Here is an 18,178-nt window from a genome sequence, read left to right on the forward strand (position 1 = left end):
TTATATGAGGCTGATTCTATACAAGCAGCTGCCCAGGATAACAGACAGCAACATCGACACAAGGTTACATAGCTATTATTATTATTTATATAGCCAACAAATTCCGCAGCGCTTTACAGTGGGTGGACTAACAAACATGTAATTCTAACCAGACAAGTTGGACACACAGGAACAGAGGGATTGAGAGCCCTGCTTAATGAACTTACAAGCTAGTGGGAGTGGGGTAAAGTGACACAAAATGTAAGGCTAGTACTCGAGAAGTAATGACAGTTGCAGGAGATTAACTAAAGTCAAATGCGGTCAGGATTTGGTCTGACCTATTCTGTAATATTGGTTAATATTAGTTCGGAATATCACTAGTATCTATATCTGAACCAATTTACAGCACCAGAATCTGAGAATAATGAATGACCGCATGTCTGCCAAAGATAAATGGATTGCATTCTCCATGATGCACGTTTCCAATGTAGCATTCAGTTGCTTTTTGCAAATGAATTGATATTTTGAAGAACTATTTGCCTGGGCAGCACTAGAAGCCAGTGGGCACATAATTAAAAACCCTCAGCACTGCCAGGGTTAATTATGTGGTGGCAGGCTAGCACTTGCTAGCCAATTGCCACATTAAAAAAGTTACAAAAAATAAAATGAAATAAATAAAAATTACATGGGGCATCAGGCGGTGGATACTTTAAATTTTAAAGGACCACTATAGTGCCAGGAAAACATACTCGTTTTCCTGGCACTAGAGTTTCCTGAGGGTGCCCCCACCCTCAGGGTCCCCCTCCCGCCGGGCTGGATGGAGAGGAAGGGGTTAAACTTACCTCTTTCTCCAGCGCCGGGCGTGGAGCTCTCCTCCTCTTCTCTGCCTCCTCTCCTACTCTTAGGCTGAATGCGCATGCATGGCAAGAGCCGCGCGCGCATTCAGCCAGTCTCATAGGAAAGCATTCTCAATGCTTTCCTATAGACGCTGTCGTCTTCTCAATGTGATTTTCACAGTGAGAAGCGCGAAGCCCACTGGCGGCTGTCCACTAGAGGCTGGATTAACCCAAATATAAACATAGCAGTTTCTCTGAAACTGCTATGTTTATAGAAAAAAGGGTTAACCCTAGCTGGACCTGGCACCCAGACCACTTAATTAAGCTGAAGTGGTCTGGGTGCCTATAGTGGTCCTTTAATTGAGGGACCTAGTGTCCTCTCCCCTGTCCTCCACCTATGCAGGCATAAAATGGTGAGGACACCAGGTCCTCCCCATTTTATAATACTTATTAGGGCTCATCGGCATGGGTTGAGCCAGGTGCATTAGGGTCCCAACACGTCACCTATGTTGGGGGCCAAGGGAGGGGACAATAGCCCTCCTTTAAAACTGAAAATAGGGTTGGGCATGGGGGGTGGCTATGGCTTCCATGTTATTTCAAAGGCTCCATGGGCCTTTTCCAGTGACTGTGCAGCAATAGCTTCCTAATCGCCCATTCAATGATGTTTAGCAGAAATGCCCCACCTGATATATGGCAGATGGGGGCATATGGAGGAAAAATACCCCCATTATATCAATATGGGGGTCTTACTGATACCCAAAGGGTTTTTATTTATTCATTTACTTTACCCACGTGGCAGCTGGTTAGCAAGTGATGACCATTTGCCATATAACCGTGGCACTGCTGAGGGTTTGCCCACTGGCCCACTGGCACGGTCAGTCGGCAAATAGTTTGTCAAATTATCAATTCACTTGAAAAAAAGCAATCGAATGATAATTTGTGAAGAAGCATTCTACTGCATACATTCAAATTGGAATTTGTTTTTTTTTTGCTGAATTTTGTCCATTCTGACAGGGGATTTAGATAAAACTGTGAAATGAGTTTCTGCATGTAAGCACATAATGAAAGGTTTGTCATTTGTTTAATTTAAAACATATTGAGGAAGAGATTGCTTTAGCACAGTCTAAAGCTACTAAAACACCAATTTGTTTTCATCGGTCTATATTCATAAAATGAGTTGGTTGTAGCATCACCAAGTCTTAAAATATACATAGAGACATAGAATGTGATGACAGATAAGAACTATTCGGCCCATGTAGTCTGCCCAATTTTCTAAATACTTTTATTAGTCTCTGGCTTTATCTTATAGTTAGTATAGCCCATGCCTATCCCACGCATGGTTAAACTTCTTCACTGTGATAACCTCTACCAATTCAGCTGGAAGGCTATTCATGCATCCACTACCCTCTCAGTAAAGTAATAATTCATTATATTATTTTTAAACCTTTGTCCCTCTAAGACTATGTCCTCTTGTTTTGGTAGTTTTCTTCTTTTAAATATAGTCTCCTCCTTTACTGTGTTGATTCTCTCTATGTATTTAAAGGTTTCTATCGTATCCCCCCTGTCTCATCTTTCCTCCAAGCTATACATGTTAAGATCCTTTAACCTTTCCTTGTAAGTTTTTTCCTGTAATCCATGACCAGTTTAGTAGCCTTTCTCCGATATCTCTCCAAAGTATCAATATCCTTCTGGAGATACGGTCTCCATTGCTGCGTACAATACTGCAAGTGAGTTCTCACCAGTGTTCTGTACAATGGCATGATCACTTCCCTCTTTCTACTGCCAATACCTCTCCCTATACAACCAAGCATTCTGCTAGCATTTCTTGTTGCTCTGGAAATTGCATGTATATTGTCTGCCTACCTTTAGGTCATCAGAAATAATTACCCCTAAATTCCTTTCCTCAGATGTTGAGGTTAGGACTCTATCAAGTATTCTGTACTCTGCCATTGGATTTTTATGTCCAAGATGCATTATCTTGCACTTATCCACATCAAATGTCAGCTGCCACAGCTCTGACCATTTTTCTACTTTACCCAAATCATTTGCCATTTGGCGTATCCCTCCTGGAACATCAATCCTGTTACATATCTTAGTATCATTAGCAAAAAGACACACCTTACCTCACAATACCTTCTGCAATATCACTAATAAAAATATTAAAAAGAATGGGTCCAAGTTCTTGTAACAAGACCATGCTTTGAATATACACCATTGACTACAGCCCTCTATTGCCTGTCACTCAGCCACTGCCTTAACCATTCAACAATATTGGAATACAAACTTAAAGATTGCAGTTTATTGATAAGCCTTCAATGTGCAATGGTGTCAAAAGCCTTACCTGAAATCTAGGTAAGGAATGTCTATTGTACCACCCTGATCTATTATTTTAGTTACCCAATCAAAAAAAATCAACAGGATTAGTTTGGCATGATCTCCCTGAAGTAAAGCCATGCTGTCTCTGATCTTGAAATCCATGTGATTTTAGATGTTTAACAATCCTATCCTTTAACATGGTTTCCATTAATTTCCCCACTACTCAAGTAAGGCTTACTGGACTATAGTTGCCCGACTCCTTCCTCCTACCTTTCTTGTGAATGGGCACAACATTCGCTAACTTACAATCTTCTGTGACTAGTCCTGTTAACAATGATTGGTTAAATAAATCCGTTAATGTTTTTTTCTAGTACACCACTAAGCTCTTTTAATAACTTTGGGTGTATTCCATCAGGTCCAATGACTTATTTGTCTTTACTTTTGGCAGTTGAAATAGAACCTCTTCTTCTGTAATCTCACATGTAGCAAATTACTAATTTGTCCTTTTTTAACTTTCCTTTTTAACTTTCCTTAATTTGTTCTTTTTTAACTTAAAATGTATCTAAATACTAAACAAAAATATTAATTGAGTCAGTCAGCTAGACCTGTATCCTCTTCTACATACCTTCCTTCTTTTGTTTTTAATCTAACTAATCCTTGTTTTACTTTCCTTTTTTCTTTATGTATTTAAAAAAAAGTTTTGTCCCCTTTTTTTTCTGACTGTGATATTTTCTCCTCTGTGTGTGATTTGGAAGCTCTTATAACTTGCTTAGCCTCTTTCTGCCTAATCTTATAGATCTATCTATCTTTCGCACTCTGTTTTTTTTTTATAATTACTAAATGCTTTTTTGGCGACTTCTGTGGAATACCTCAGTGGTTTCATTTTTTTTGCTTCTAATGCAATTTTCTGTTGTCTTCAGTAGTGCAACTTTTAAGTAAACCCATTTCTTTTGGACTCCATTAAAACTGCTCTAGTCTGATAATGACTCTTTTACACATACTAATTTTAGAAAAGTCAGTTTTTCTAAAGTCTATAAAAAAAATGTTTTTGTAGTGTGACTGTTCTTACATTAAACCACACTGACTGGTGATCACTGGATCCTAAACTTTCACCTACAGTTATATCTGATACCAAATCTCCATTTGTTAACACTAAATATAGAATGGCCTCCTTGCGAGTTGGCTTCTCAATGACTTGTTTTAGAGACAATCCCAGTAGGGAATTTAGAATATGTGTGCTCCTGGCACAAGCAGCTATTTGGTTTTCCGGTTCACAACAGGAAGATTAAAGTCACCCATGATGATAACTTACCCCTTCATTGTCAATGTGACAAACTACCATTTGCCACTGGCTTTTGGAGAGGCCTGCTTGCCAACCTCTTGCCCTGTGACTATGGCCCTGGGGTGTATTGCCATTTAAAAAGTCTATATGGGCCTGTTGGATTTTTAAAATACATTTTCTGCCTCTTTAAATCCATGGGAAAATGTGCCTCTTCTCCTCCCCCTTTTTTCCTGTCCATTGTTCTCCAGCAGGGCGTTGTCCCAGGGACACTGCCAGACCAGTTGGAACTGGCTGCTTTGTCCCTCCTCAATCACTCATCATCCCTTGCTATTGTTTAACACCATGGCGATCCAACTGTATTCGTGAGATCTGAGCGTTTTTCAGACATATTTAGTGCTCAGATCCAAGCTATCTGGGGATATGTTGGACATATAGGTTAAACATGGTATATGAGTTATGTATTTGAGTTATGTATTTATGTATTATGTATTTATGTATTTATGAGTTATGTATTTGAGTTATGAGTTATGTATATGAGTTATGTATTTCTATGTAGTTTTTGTAACAGTTTTTGGACTGACCACAGCCACTTAAGCCAATTATCTCCAGGATAGAGGAGAAGATAGACTGGCTGCACAGCCTAAATCTGTGGAACTGTTTTGGGCATGAAAGCCATGCCTGCAGTCAGTCAGTCAAATATGATCTTTCGAACCACTGCGCCAATTCTGATGATTTTTGAATATGTTTGTTCACTGATTATGCTGGTTCAGAAAATATAACTATTTTATAACTATATAACTATAACTATATGGAAATTGCATGTATAGTATTGAAGTTATGAATATTGTGTAAAACTGTATATTTTCTGCCTGTTATAATTAGCTTAGCCTATTGTGTTCAGTAATTATATCACAGGCAGAGGGGAGGGTTTGTGTGCCTTAGCTGGGAGTGTCTTACTGTACTGTAATATGTTGATTGGCTGTTGTAACCCTGTGTCCTGTGTACCACAAGCTCCATGTGAGTGGTAACCTTGTGGAAAAACCTGTATATAAGAAAGTCCTGTGTGCTCATTAAACCAGTTCTACTTGACCCTCAACTCGCAGCCTTGACTTGTGCTTGGAGGGGACAGCTATAATCACTACAGGGATTGATATTCTCTGCATACTCCCTTAGCTACAGAGCTCTTGTAAGAGTTCTTGTTCCTGATCCTCCTTCGCTCTATAGAAGGAAGAGAGATTCACCCACTGGAACCTGGAGCCTTGTCGTAGGTCCAGGATAGATAGCAGATGGCGAGATCCCAACCAGGCAGCGGTGGTTTGTGGAGTCTGCAGTACTTATGGTGTCTATGGTGCTGATCGTCTTTTGGTGAGCGCTAGGAGCATCCTTTCTACTGTCCAACTTTCAGCTAGCCTGGAGGCAACTGTAACAGTCATTTTAGCTATTTCATCAACTGGTAAATTGTCTAACTATTCTATTTGTCCTGGGAGCCTATAGATCACACCTACACGAGTTACTATGTGATTACCAAATGTAACCCAAATGGACTCTGTGATCATCTCACTAACTTTTATTAGGCAAATTTCATGCTATGCTTTACATACAAGTTCACCACTCCCCCTGTTTTGCCTTCCCTGTCTTGGTATTGCTATGTCCATGTCATTTTTCTCATAATACCATGTCTTAGTAACAGCAAATAAATCTACATTGTCAGTTGCCATTATTGCCACAAGTTCATGGATCCTTTTCCCTAAACTATGAGCAGTTGGAGACATGACTCTAAGCTTATTATTTTTTAACACAATTGCTACAGGCACTTTCTGTCCTTGATTAAGGGGGCAATTGAATTGATGGCCCTTTGCCCCTCCCCCCCCTTGTTTAAACACGTCCTAACAAATCCTCTGAACTGCTCACTTAGAACATTTGTTCCCCTTTTGAGAAATATGCAAACCATCCTTTTTATGCAGTTTATTTCCATTCCAAACAGAGCTACCATGAGAAATGAAGCCAAATCCTTTGAAAATGTAAATATATCAAGTAATTTGATTTTATTAGTGCAATTATTTGGAAAGCTTAACAGATATTGTAAATAATTTACCAAACACGTGCTATTCTGGGGCAAAGCTTAATAAGGAGCATCTCTGATGGAACTTAATATTTCTCAACATTAGGCAATTTGCAAAAAGAATAGCACCTTTTTGTGCTCGGCTGAATCATTTTGCAATATGTTTACAGATTAGCTTTTTATTATGCGCTATATTTATCATTTACAAATTGTGTGATAGTAGCCCCACTAATATTTGTGTTTACCTATGATGATTAATTTATCTATTTGTTCATAAATACCACAAACATACATGTTCAAGCCAAGAGATCAGCAGGATACAAAGTGGGTCATAAGTATGGAAATTAAGGCAAATTATGAAGTAGTCACCATAGTATGTTGGACATTTGCTAGTGTTCAAGTATGGATATTTGCTACAGGATTGCTTTTGGTTCACCTTGAAGAAACATTACCTCAGTATCTCTTTTCAAATAAAATAATTGCAAAATATTGTAGTCTACTGCAATTAAACATACCATGTTGTCTTCCTGCATAATAATAGGTTATTTTCTGCACTCAAATATTTTATACTCACCTGCTTTGTCTCCTGCTCCATCTGAGGTACAGGCAGAAAATATTAAAGTTTCGTTAAGTGAGCTTAAAGTTTCATTATATTGCTTCACATAGTTTTCATTAAAATCCAGTTCTAGTGTCATCGAATGATTCACTGCTATACTTCCTTCCCTACAATAAAAAATATCAGATAAGTTACAAATGTGGCTTACAGTTGACTCTACCTCAGTGGTTCCCACTCTGGTGCTCAATATACACCAACAGTCTAGGAGTTAAGCGTTAGCCAGTTATCATTTACAGGGCCGTCTTTAACGCGGGGCAAACGGGGCAGCTGCCCCGAGCCCAGTTGCTCCTGGGGGGCCCAGAGCAGCTGCTCTGTGGGCCCTGCGATTTGCGCAGCCCCTATGGACCGGGTGGTGCGGCTCCCGCACACTGAGGAGGCTCCCCGGGTGGCCCATGCACTAAGGGCCACCCGGGAGCATGTGTCAGCAGGGGCCCGGTCGGGCGCTGTAGTGCTTAAACAGCGCGACCGGGCCCCTTCCTGTTCTGCAGCCTGCTGGGAGGAAGTGACGTCACTTCCTCCCACCGAAGATAACAGCCGCGCGGGAGGAGGAAGGCAGGGAGGGGAGTTCCAGAGTAGAACTCCCATCTGCCACTGGACCAGGGAAACCACCCTCCAGGAAAAGGTAAGAACCTAGAGGGTGGCTAAATGTATGTCAGTAGGTCTGTGTGTGTGTGTGTCAGTGTGTCTGTGCGTGTGTGTGTGTGTCTGTGTGTGTGTCTGTCAGTATGTCTGTGTGTGTGTCAGTATGCCTGTGTGTCTGTCAGTATGTCTGTGTGTGTGTCTGTGTATGTATGTATGTCTGTGTGTGTGTCAGTATGTCAGTGTGTCTGTGTATGTCAGTGTGTCTGTGTATGTCAGTGTGTGTGTGTGTATGTCAGTGTGTCTGTGTGTGTCAGTGTGTATGTGTGTGTGTGTCAGTATGTCTGTGTGTGTGTCAGTATGTCTGTGTGTGTGTGTGTGTGTGTGTATGTAAGTATGTCTGTGTGTGTATGTAAGTATGTCTGTGTGTGTGTATGTGTGTGTCAGTAGGCCTGTGTGTGTGTCAGTATGTCTGTCAGTGTATGTGTCTGTGTGTGTATGTATGTCTGTGTGTGTCAGTATGTCTGCCAGGATATATTTGTGTGTCAGTGTATGTGTGTGTCAGTATGTATCTGTCAATGTTTTAATGTCTGTCTGTGTGTATGTGCCAGTACGTCTGTCTGTGTGTATGTCAGTATGTCTGTGTGTGTGTGTGTCAGAATGTATGTGTGTGTGTGTATGTATGTCTGTGTGTGTATGTGTCAGAAGGCCTGTGTGTGTGTCAGTTTTTCTGTCAGTGTATGTGTCTGTGTGTGTATGTACGTCTGTGTGTGTGTCAGTATGTCTGCCAGGATATATTTGTGTGTCAGTGTATGTGTGTGTCAGTATGTATCTGTCAATGTTTTAATGTCTGTCTGTATGTGCCAGTACGTCTGTCTGTGTGTACGTCAGTGTGTATGTCATTATGTCTGTGTGTGTATGTCAGTATGTCTGTGTGTGTATGTCAGTATGTCTGTGTGTGTGTCAGTATGGCTGTGTGTGTGTATGTATGTCTGTGCGTGTGTGTATGTGTCTGAAGGCCTGTGTGTGTGCCAGTATTTCTGTCAGTGTATGTGTCTGTGTGTGTGTGTGTATGTACGTCTGTGTGTGTGTCAGTATGTCTGCCAGGATATATTTGTGTGTCAGTGTATGTGTGTGTCAGTATGTATCTGTGAATGTTTTAATGTCTGTCTGTGTGTATCTGCCAGGACGTCTGTCTGTGTGTATGTCAGTATGCCTGTGTTTGTGTGTCAGTGTGTATGTCAGTATGCCTGTGTGTGTGTCAATGCGTCTGTCAGTGTATGTGTCTGTGTGTGTAAGTATATCTGTCAGCGTATGTGTTTGTGTGTGTCAGTATATCTGTTAGTGTATGTGTCTGTGTATGTATGTATGTCTGGGTGTGTGTCAGTATGTCTGCCAGTATATATTTGTGTGTCAGCGACTGTGTGTGTCAGTATGTATCTGTGAATGTTTTAATGTCTGTCTGTCTGTGTGTGCATGTGCCAGTACGTCTGTCAGTGTGTTTGACGTAATTGGTGGGTGAGGCGGTGGGAGGGGCAGGGCCGAGGGGGCCCAAGAAAATGCATTGCCCAGTGTCCTAATCATATTATAGACGGCCCTGATCATTTATTTGGCTGGTCCTACTCCATTGCTGTGTTGAACCACCCATTTTGTCTGTCACCAGTGACACAAGTGGCTTCACTGGCCAGCCTAGTCATGAATGTATACCTCCCAGGGTTGGGAGGTATACATTATGACGTGTGATTTAGATTAGTAATTATAATATTATGATGATTTAGGCAATATCTATACCAGGGGTCTCAAACTCCGGCCCCCCAGATGTTGCTGAACTACAACTCCCATGATTCTCTGGCTATCTATGTAATTCAAAGTATCATGGGAGTTGTAGTTCAGCAACATCTGGGGGCCGGAGATTGAGGACCCCTGACCTAAACTACAGTTAGGTGAGAAGAACATACCTAATTTTGTTAGAGAATAATACACCAATACACTTCAACATGTTTGGCTCATTCTCCCCTATTTGTGTTATCTATATGCTTACTGTCCCGGCTGAGTAATATTTCTGGCCACTTCAGTTTGGAAACAATAGGTGGGAAATACTGCCTTTTGGTAAAGGAAAAGACTGATAAAAGCTTTCAGTTTATTAAGGATTATGGGCTCTCTGTAAAATGGTAGTTGAACGAAGATTAGATTGTTACTTTGCCTTAAATTACTGGTGTTTTGTAATGTGTTTGTATATTGCATAAGATATAATGAGTCAATGCACAATTCTTTTCAGGCATTCTTTGCTTATTGATCCCACATGTTTGTGCTTACCAGAGAGAAATTATCTTCAGATCCTTGTAGTTATTGATTTTCTTACTATAAAAGGCATCCATCTGCAAAAAAGGCAAAAATGACAATTTATAACTGTTTGAAGGACATTTTGTAGATTAAACATAATGTCACCTCAGCAAAAACCTATCCAACAGTTACCTAATCCAAATAGTTGTGAAAAATTTCCAAAATGTACACCTTGTTTGATGTATTGTGACAGTAGATGCTCCTAGCTCAACGAATTTGCAATGAGAAATTTTGAAAATTAGAAAATTTGTTCATTTAACGAGGTACACTAAATTCCTCATTCTGATGGCAGGTAACAAAGGATTTAAATGAAAGCTATAAATAAAAACATACACATTAAATTTTAGCTTTTAGATTCAGTTTTTGTCTATTTTTGTATAGTAGATGATCCATAGTAATGCTTGATTCCCTGTTATTTAGTATACTGGTACTGCATATTGTGACCGAAAGCAAGGAATTGTGCTGGAGGGTATCTATATACCTCCCCAGATTTTGCAAGGTTCCTACTTTGTGTAATTAGCCCCAGGGAAATGTGTTATGTTAAAATGAATATTGCACTTTAAATATGTGTATATTTAGGCCCTGGGGTGGAGCACTTGGAGAGTAGGGTGGGCCAGTGCTCCACTCCACATTTTGGAAGTTGCTTGGAACCTACAGGTGAGAAGTCCAGTTCCAGAGTTTTAATCATAATATACCTCACCTGAAAAGAATTGTTAATTACAGTTGCTATTAAGTACTCCCCTGCCAAAGGAGGAGAGAGATTGTGTTTGATTTCTGTGAGTGGAAACAGAGAGCTGAAAAACCCTGAAACAGTAAAGTTGTTGTTTATGTTTATGTTGGGAAATGGATAAGCCATCCAACCCAGTTTGCTATTTATTTTTATTTAGTTAGTGCTCAGAAGAGCAAGGATTTTGTTTTATATATTTTGTTACCTTTTATACCTTACTGTGCATTTATTTTGGAACCACAATAAAAAGAGCAAGTCCTTTTACCTCATCCAGCACGTGAAGTGTCTCTAAAGCCTGAAAATACTGTGTGTAACACCCCAATCCCAGGACAAGGTACCAAGGGAAAGGAGTACTTTTGTCACAATATATATATATATATATATATATAGTAATATATGTACATAAATACAATGTAATTATAGTTTTATATATGGGAACAGGGAGACAAAGTACAGAAGTTTGGGGTGCTGAGACAAAAAAAAGCTGAAATGAGGATGTGAAAAAACAGAGGCAATAGAATGAGCACAGATTATGAAGTAATAGCAACTATTGAAGAAACACAGGCTGCACAGTGTAGGGTGAACAAGGTTGTTTTATTGTGGAATGCAGGACAAAACAAGCATACAGTTTGACCTTAATCATGTCTGTGTATATGCTATACAATATTAAGGCCTCACAGCCGAAACATTGTATCCTTGTTTTGTCCTGAATTCTACAATAAAACGGCCTTGTTCACCCTACACTGTGCAGCCTGTGGCTCTTCAATAGTTGATATTACTTCATAATCTATGTGTTGTACTCATTCTATTGTTCCACCTCTAACTCCAGATTAAAAATGAAATGGATGTTTGCCATGAATTCCTGGAGGAGTGTAGAAGCTAGCCTCCTGCCCACGACTATGGGCTAAACATAATACTTTCCCCTTCTGTTCACAAGACATTGCCCTGGTTTGTTTTTAAAGTTTCTCGAATAGAAACACTTTCACTGCGTTCAGTAAATAAATCTGCTGAGCACGGATTTGTGGCTCATTAACTACTAAGAAACCATAGGATTAAGGGCTCTCTCTGTGTGGCCGCCATTCGTATATCCGAACGCCACGTGCTGGAGAAAACAGTGGCCATCTTGTGACACAAACGCAGGCAGCAGGACTTGGTTGTCGAGTGTCTGGAACTCTAAGTCGGACACTCGACTGCATGAATATCAGTGAAATCATACGAATGCCTGCTTCTTTCCGCGATAAGACAGGAGAGCGTTGTTCGGTAGCTTTGTTCGTATGGAAATGAGCAAATGCTACCTATGAGCCATGGGAACCGTTCAACAGTTTATTCGTATGGAACTACCTAAATCAACCAACCGCTACAACTAAAACCCTGAAACTGTTTTGGGAAGACACCCCATGAGCGGTCAGTCAAAACTTTACCATGGTGGCGATTCGGCTGTATTTGTGCGATATGAGTGCTATTTGGACAACTTGGGCACTCATATCCAGGCTATCCGGAGATCACTGGTGTACATACCGTAGTCGCAGGGGTCGCAGCTGCCACCCTTCGGACCCCTGCGACCGGTAACCACTGCCATCTTTTGCGGTCCCGGCCCACGCGGCAAACCGCCGGGGCCACCGTCCAAGGGGTCCATCGGGTGGCCCATGCTGTCAGGGCTTCCCGATGGATATGGATTGTCAGGGGGCCCGGTCAGCGCTGGGCGCTTTAATAGCGCAACTGGACCCCGTGTGATGACATCACAAGCTCGTCACTCCTCCCAGCATACAGAGAGTCCGCGTGGGAGGAAGAACAGGGAGTCAGAGTGGAAACTCTGACTCCCATCCACCTGAGCCACCACTGGACCCCAGGGAAAGTCACCCTCCTGCACCTAGAAGGTAGGAAACAGGAGGGTGTGTGTGTGTGTGTTTGTATGTATGTGTGTATGTGTCTGTCTGTGTGCCTGTCTGTATGTATGTGTCTGTCTGTGTGTGTGTGTGTGTCTGCCTGTATGTATGTGTGCCTGTTTGTTTGTATGTATTTGTATGCATGTGTGTTGTGTGTGTCTGTATGTGTGCATGTCTGTGTATGTGTGTGTGTCTGCCTGTATGTCTGTGTGTGTGTGTGTGTGTCAGTCTGTCTGTATGTGTATGTATGTATGTGTCTGTATGTGTGCCTGTCTGTATGTATGTATGTATGCCTGTCTGTATGTGTGTGTGTGTTTGTCTGTCTGTGTCTGCCTGTGTGTATGTGTGCCTGTCTGTTTGTATGTATGTGTCTTTGTATGTATGTATGTATGTGTGTCGTGTGTGTGTGTGTGTCTGTCTGTATGTATGTGTGTGTGTGTGTCTGTCTGTATGTATGTGTCTGTATGTCTGTCTGTCTGTGTGTCTGTATGTGTGCCTGTCTGTTTGTATGTGTCTGTATGTGTGCCTGTCTGTGTGCATCTGTATGTATATGTGTGCCTGTCTGTTTGTGTGTGTGTGTGTGTGTGTGTGTGTCTGTGTGTCTGTGTGTATCTGTCTGTCTGTATATGTATGTCTCTGTATGTATGTGTGTGTATGTCTGTCGGGGAGGAGTGGGGGGAATAGGGAGGAGGGGGAGGAATGGGGAGGGAGGGGGGGACCCACGGATCAGTTTTGCACTGGGGCCCCATGGATTGTGTGTACCCCACTGCCAGGGATATAACATTGGTGGGGATTCCTATATTATTATGTGTTTTCATATTTTATGTCATTTATGCCTAGTCATGCTGACACTGTAATTTGTAACCATTTTGTGGGAGTGTACTGGGCCTGTTTTCCTGCTTTCTGATTTTGTATATAAGTGGGCCAGTTGGCCAGAATAAACACATTTGTTTCTACCCTTCATAAAGTATAGGCTATAATCAATACTGCACTTTGGACTCTGTATATTTATAACGGATATACTCAGCTGGAGTATAGGGGATCAGTTAGATTTGTTTTTTAGTTATACATAATAAAAAGTGAGGACTACTTTTCCTTATGCTGGGTATGATCTTGCAATGAGTGGATCTTGCAATGAGTGAAGCTTATGCAAAGTTCCATTTTAATTGCTAAGTTAAAGGACAACTGTCAACTTAAAACATTTTTAATATAATAATCTTTCCATCAGGTTTTAAAAGAAAATGTATTTGGTTTTGAATAAAGTATACATAAAAAATTAGAAAAAAAAATCATCATTACCTTTACTATATGACAGGATCTTTCAGCCATATACAAGCACCTTGGGTTGGGCAGCTTTTGAAAGCTAACAGTTAGTCTATATGAACATCCCAGGTTCACTCCTTGCACAGAAGCAGGATAGACTATAGAGACTAACTGTTGGATTTGAAATATTGCCCGACCTAAGGTTTATGTATATGGCTGAAGGGTACTGTCATATACTAAAGGTAATGATGAGTTTCTCATTTTTTTTCATATACTTCATTTAAAAATTATCTATTTCCTTTCACAAATTGATTAAATGTTTAATTTACTAAAAACAAAATGTCTTGAGATTACAGTTGTCTTTACGTTTACCCACAATCCATCAGACAAAAGAATAAGAAGGGAAAACTGCAGACATCATCCATACATTGACAGAGGGAAACAAAAAAAAACACCACCTGGATATTGAAATAGTTTGCAAAATTATTTCTGTTCTGGGTGGCTCTACACCACGCTCCTTCTATCTGAGCCCACTCATGGTGACTCTGAATTTGCTGGCTCATTCAAGGATATCAAATCGGTCAATATGTGTATAATATAGATATATATATTTAAGATGAATAAGACAGGAATCTCTGAGATAGAGTAAATTAGGGAAAATAGTTTTAAATGGTATTATAATTAATATCTTCACTTACCTTTTCCTTGAACCTCTTGGTAAAGTTTCTGTATTTTTCACTTGTTGTAATGTTAAGGTCAGTATCAAATGTTTCTTCAATTTTGACAATGATATTCACCTCAGCTTTCACTTCTTTAATGACATAAACAATCACAGTATATTCTTAATTACACTTTGTGGAGAATTTTTTTTCAGGTTTTAACATCTTTTCATGTCTATTGAAGCAACCCACTATATATATATATATATATATTTAATTTTCTCACCCTTCATGGATGGTATATTTATTGCTCATTACCAGATCCTTTTCCTCTACCAGAGGCCTGATAGTCTCAGAGTTCTACGCAATGGACAGCGATCTCAGATGTTTCACCTGGGATATATTCTATGTTTGTCAGCCTTCCAACCTTGCTAATTTCAGTGAGACAGTCCATACGTTTATGGTCCTGTCCCGACATCCTGATTTTGTTCCATGATGTCCAGCTTTCAGGGACATCACATACTTGTCACCAAGCATCCCAACATGAGTGCATTATTAAATGTGCTTGCACTAATGCTACATATTTAGGACCATGCAGAGAGACCTACAGTAGTGCTCTCTGCATGGTACCATGCTTGACCACAGGCTGACACCCCTTCTGCACTACCCTTTTACAGGAAAACCCGCCCATTAAATGTACAATAGGTAAAACAAAACAAACCCTTGTAACAAAACATGTTTGACATACAGGAACAGTACGTGAAGAGGGCTGTGCCTCAACAAGTTTACAATCTACAAGGATGAGAGACAAATAAAGATTGAGATAATACAATTATCTGTATACATCTAAAAGGGTATACAAGGTTGCAAGGTATAAAGAGTTAAGCTGACTGGATTTTCTAAAGTAGTGTGTTTTTAAGGATATTTTGAAGGACTGCAGATATGGGTAGAGTCGAATGTGGCTTGGAAGGACATTCCATAAGGAGAGGCAGATCTGGATAAGTCCTGTATGTGAGCATTTAGAGTGTGGCTATGAGAACAGGGCAGTGACAAGCAATTGGTGGATCGAAAAGGCTGGACTGACAAATAGTTAATAAGGGAGGAGATTTACGCATCCTTAAAAATAGTTATCCCAATTAAGTGTACCAAATTTAGGAGGATTTATAAAGTGCTAACAGGTTCCATAGTGCTGTACAATTGGCGGACTAACAGACAAGTATTTGTAACAAGATTAGATGGACATACATTAACAGAGGGATTGAGGGGCCTGCTCAATAAGCTTACATGCTAGAGGGAGTGGGGTATTGTGACACAAAATGTAAGGGTAGGGTAGAAAAGTAGGTTGCTAGGATAGTGTTCATTGAGGGCTTAGTGTTTTGTTTTGATGACAGTTTCAGGAGAGGAACCAGGGTGCGGGGAGGGAAAGCTGTTCTAAAGGAGTAAGTTTTCAAAGATTTTTGAAGTAGTGGAGATTGGGTGAAAGTCTAACAGAGAGGGGAAGGGCGTTCCATAGGAATGGTGCAGCCCTAGAGAAGTCTTTAAGGTGAGCATCAGAGGTAAAAGTATGAACAGAGGTTAGACGTAGGTCTCCAGCAGACCATAGGGGCCTAGATGGGACAGATCTGTGAGGATAAGTAGGTCGGAGTAGCATTGTGTAGAGATTTGTAAGCAAGAGAACACATGAGACCACTGAGAAGCGGATTACAGTAGTCAAGGCGAGAGAGGACAGCGGCACGGACAAGCCCATTTGTCGTATCAGACTATTAGGCATTAAATAGGGTTTGATGCGCACAATATTTTTATGATGGAAGCAGCAGGATTTGGTGATTGATTGGACATGAGGGGTGAAGGAGATGTTGGAGTCAAAGAGAACACCTACGCAGCAAGTCTTAGAGGTAGAGCTGATGGTAGTGCCATTGACTTGGAGGGACACAGACAAGGGAGTAGCAACACTTGAGGGGGGGAAGAAGTTCTGTTTTGGACAGGTTCAGTTTAAGGAAATGAGCTGCCATCCAGTTGGAAATAGCAGAAAGGCAGTCAGACACGGAGCTGATTAGATTACCAAGGGATGCAGTGTAGATTGAGAACAACATTGATGGCAATGGCAATTCTTAGAGGAGTGGGTTTAAATAGACGGACAGTGTTAACTTCAAAGGAAGTAAAGGATAGAGCAGGGGCAGGGAGGATAGGTCAGGATTATAAATTGATTCAAATCGCAGTACTGTGTCACACCTAGGATTAAGGATAACGTATAACCAGACCTTACAATAGCTGGACTTAATGACTCCAAGAATAGTCAAAATACTTGCAGAGGTCAGGGACACAGAATCAGACACCACAATGAGGGAAAGCCAAAAGTCAAGGATACCAGATATCAGGGAAGTCAAAACAAAGCCAAAGTCAAATAACAGAAAACCTTGTTGGGCACTGAAAACACAAACTCAACAACCAATCATTTACAGGGTCATAGATAAACACTCTCATTCATTACAGTAAATCCCCCCCCCTCTGCTTTGGAGATAATTTAGTTAATTGCTGTATCAACTCAATTATCTCTAAGCGAAAAATATACTTTTTACACATTTTCTATAATTTAAAAATTATACATCACATTCCAATAAAGTTACATTTTCTGGACCAGCATAATTAGGGAACCAACATATCCAAAAATCATGCAAATTGGTCCAGTGGTTTGGGAAATAACTGGAATTCACATTTGACCGACCACAAGCATGGCTTTCCTGCCCAAAACAGTTCCACAGATTTGGGCTGTGTGGCCGGTCTATTCACCATAGTCAAATACTGTTCAGATGCACACGGAGGCAGTTTGTGCAAATAGGCATGGTTAAGGTGGCGTTCGTATAGTCGTCACAGATAAGGTAAAAGTTCAGCTATGTTCGTGTCGTCGCGTATCCGATTTTAGTTCCATGAACGCAACGGCACAACAAAGCTGACTGCGTTCGGCTAAATTAAAATGGCTGCTGACATGTGTTCATGTGCACGAACGGCGGTCCCTTCGACTACTTCAGCTGCATCCGAAGTGCCACTTCAAAAGTGCAGAACTGTAACAGTACAAATTAAAGGGCCAGAAACAGTCTCCAAAATATAATAGCCATAAATAGAGGTTTTTAAATGGCGATACCTTCCAGGGGCCATAGTCACAAGGCAAAAGGCTAGCTATTAGTCCTCTCCAAGAACAAGTGGCGAAGGGCACTTCGTCACAGCCATTAACCACATTTTGATGTGCGGATGAATACGTGACATTACCTCCCATCTGAAGAACACCCACCGGGCGGGCTGGACCAGGTTTGAGAGGAAACTTGGCCCACACCCCCTCCAATCAGCCAAATACTGTAAGGAACCACAAGAAAACCTAGAATCAATGATGGCGGAGACTTCGTACTCCTCCTGTCCAGAAACAACCAAAGGAGGAGGGGAATCATCGGACTCGTGTACCGATTGCAAACAAGCGGTTTGAGCAAGGACACATGAAAAGTATTAGGTATACGTAAGGACCCTGGAAGGGGCAGAGAATAAGAAACAGGGTTGATTCTCCTAACCACACGAAAAGGACCAAGGAACCTTGGAGCAAACTTCATGCTGGGAACCTTCAACCTGATGTTGTGTGAG

Source organism: Pelobates fuscus, chromosome 3 (genome assembly GCF_036172605.1).
Source record: "Pelobates fuscus isolate aPelFus1 chromosome 3, aPelFus1.pri, whole genome shotgun sequence".
Taxonomy (NCBI): domain Eukaryota; kingdom Metazoa; phylum Chordata; class Amphibia; order Anura; family Pelobatidae; genus Pelobates; species Pelobates fuscus.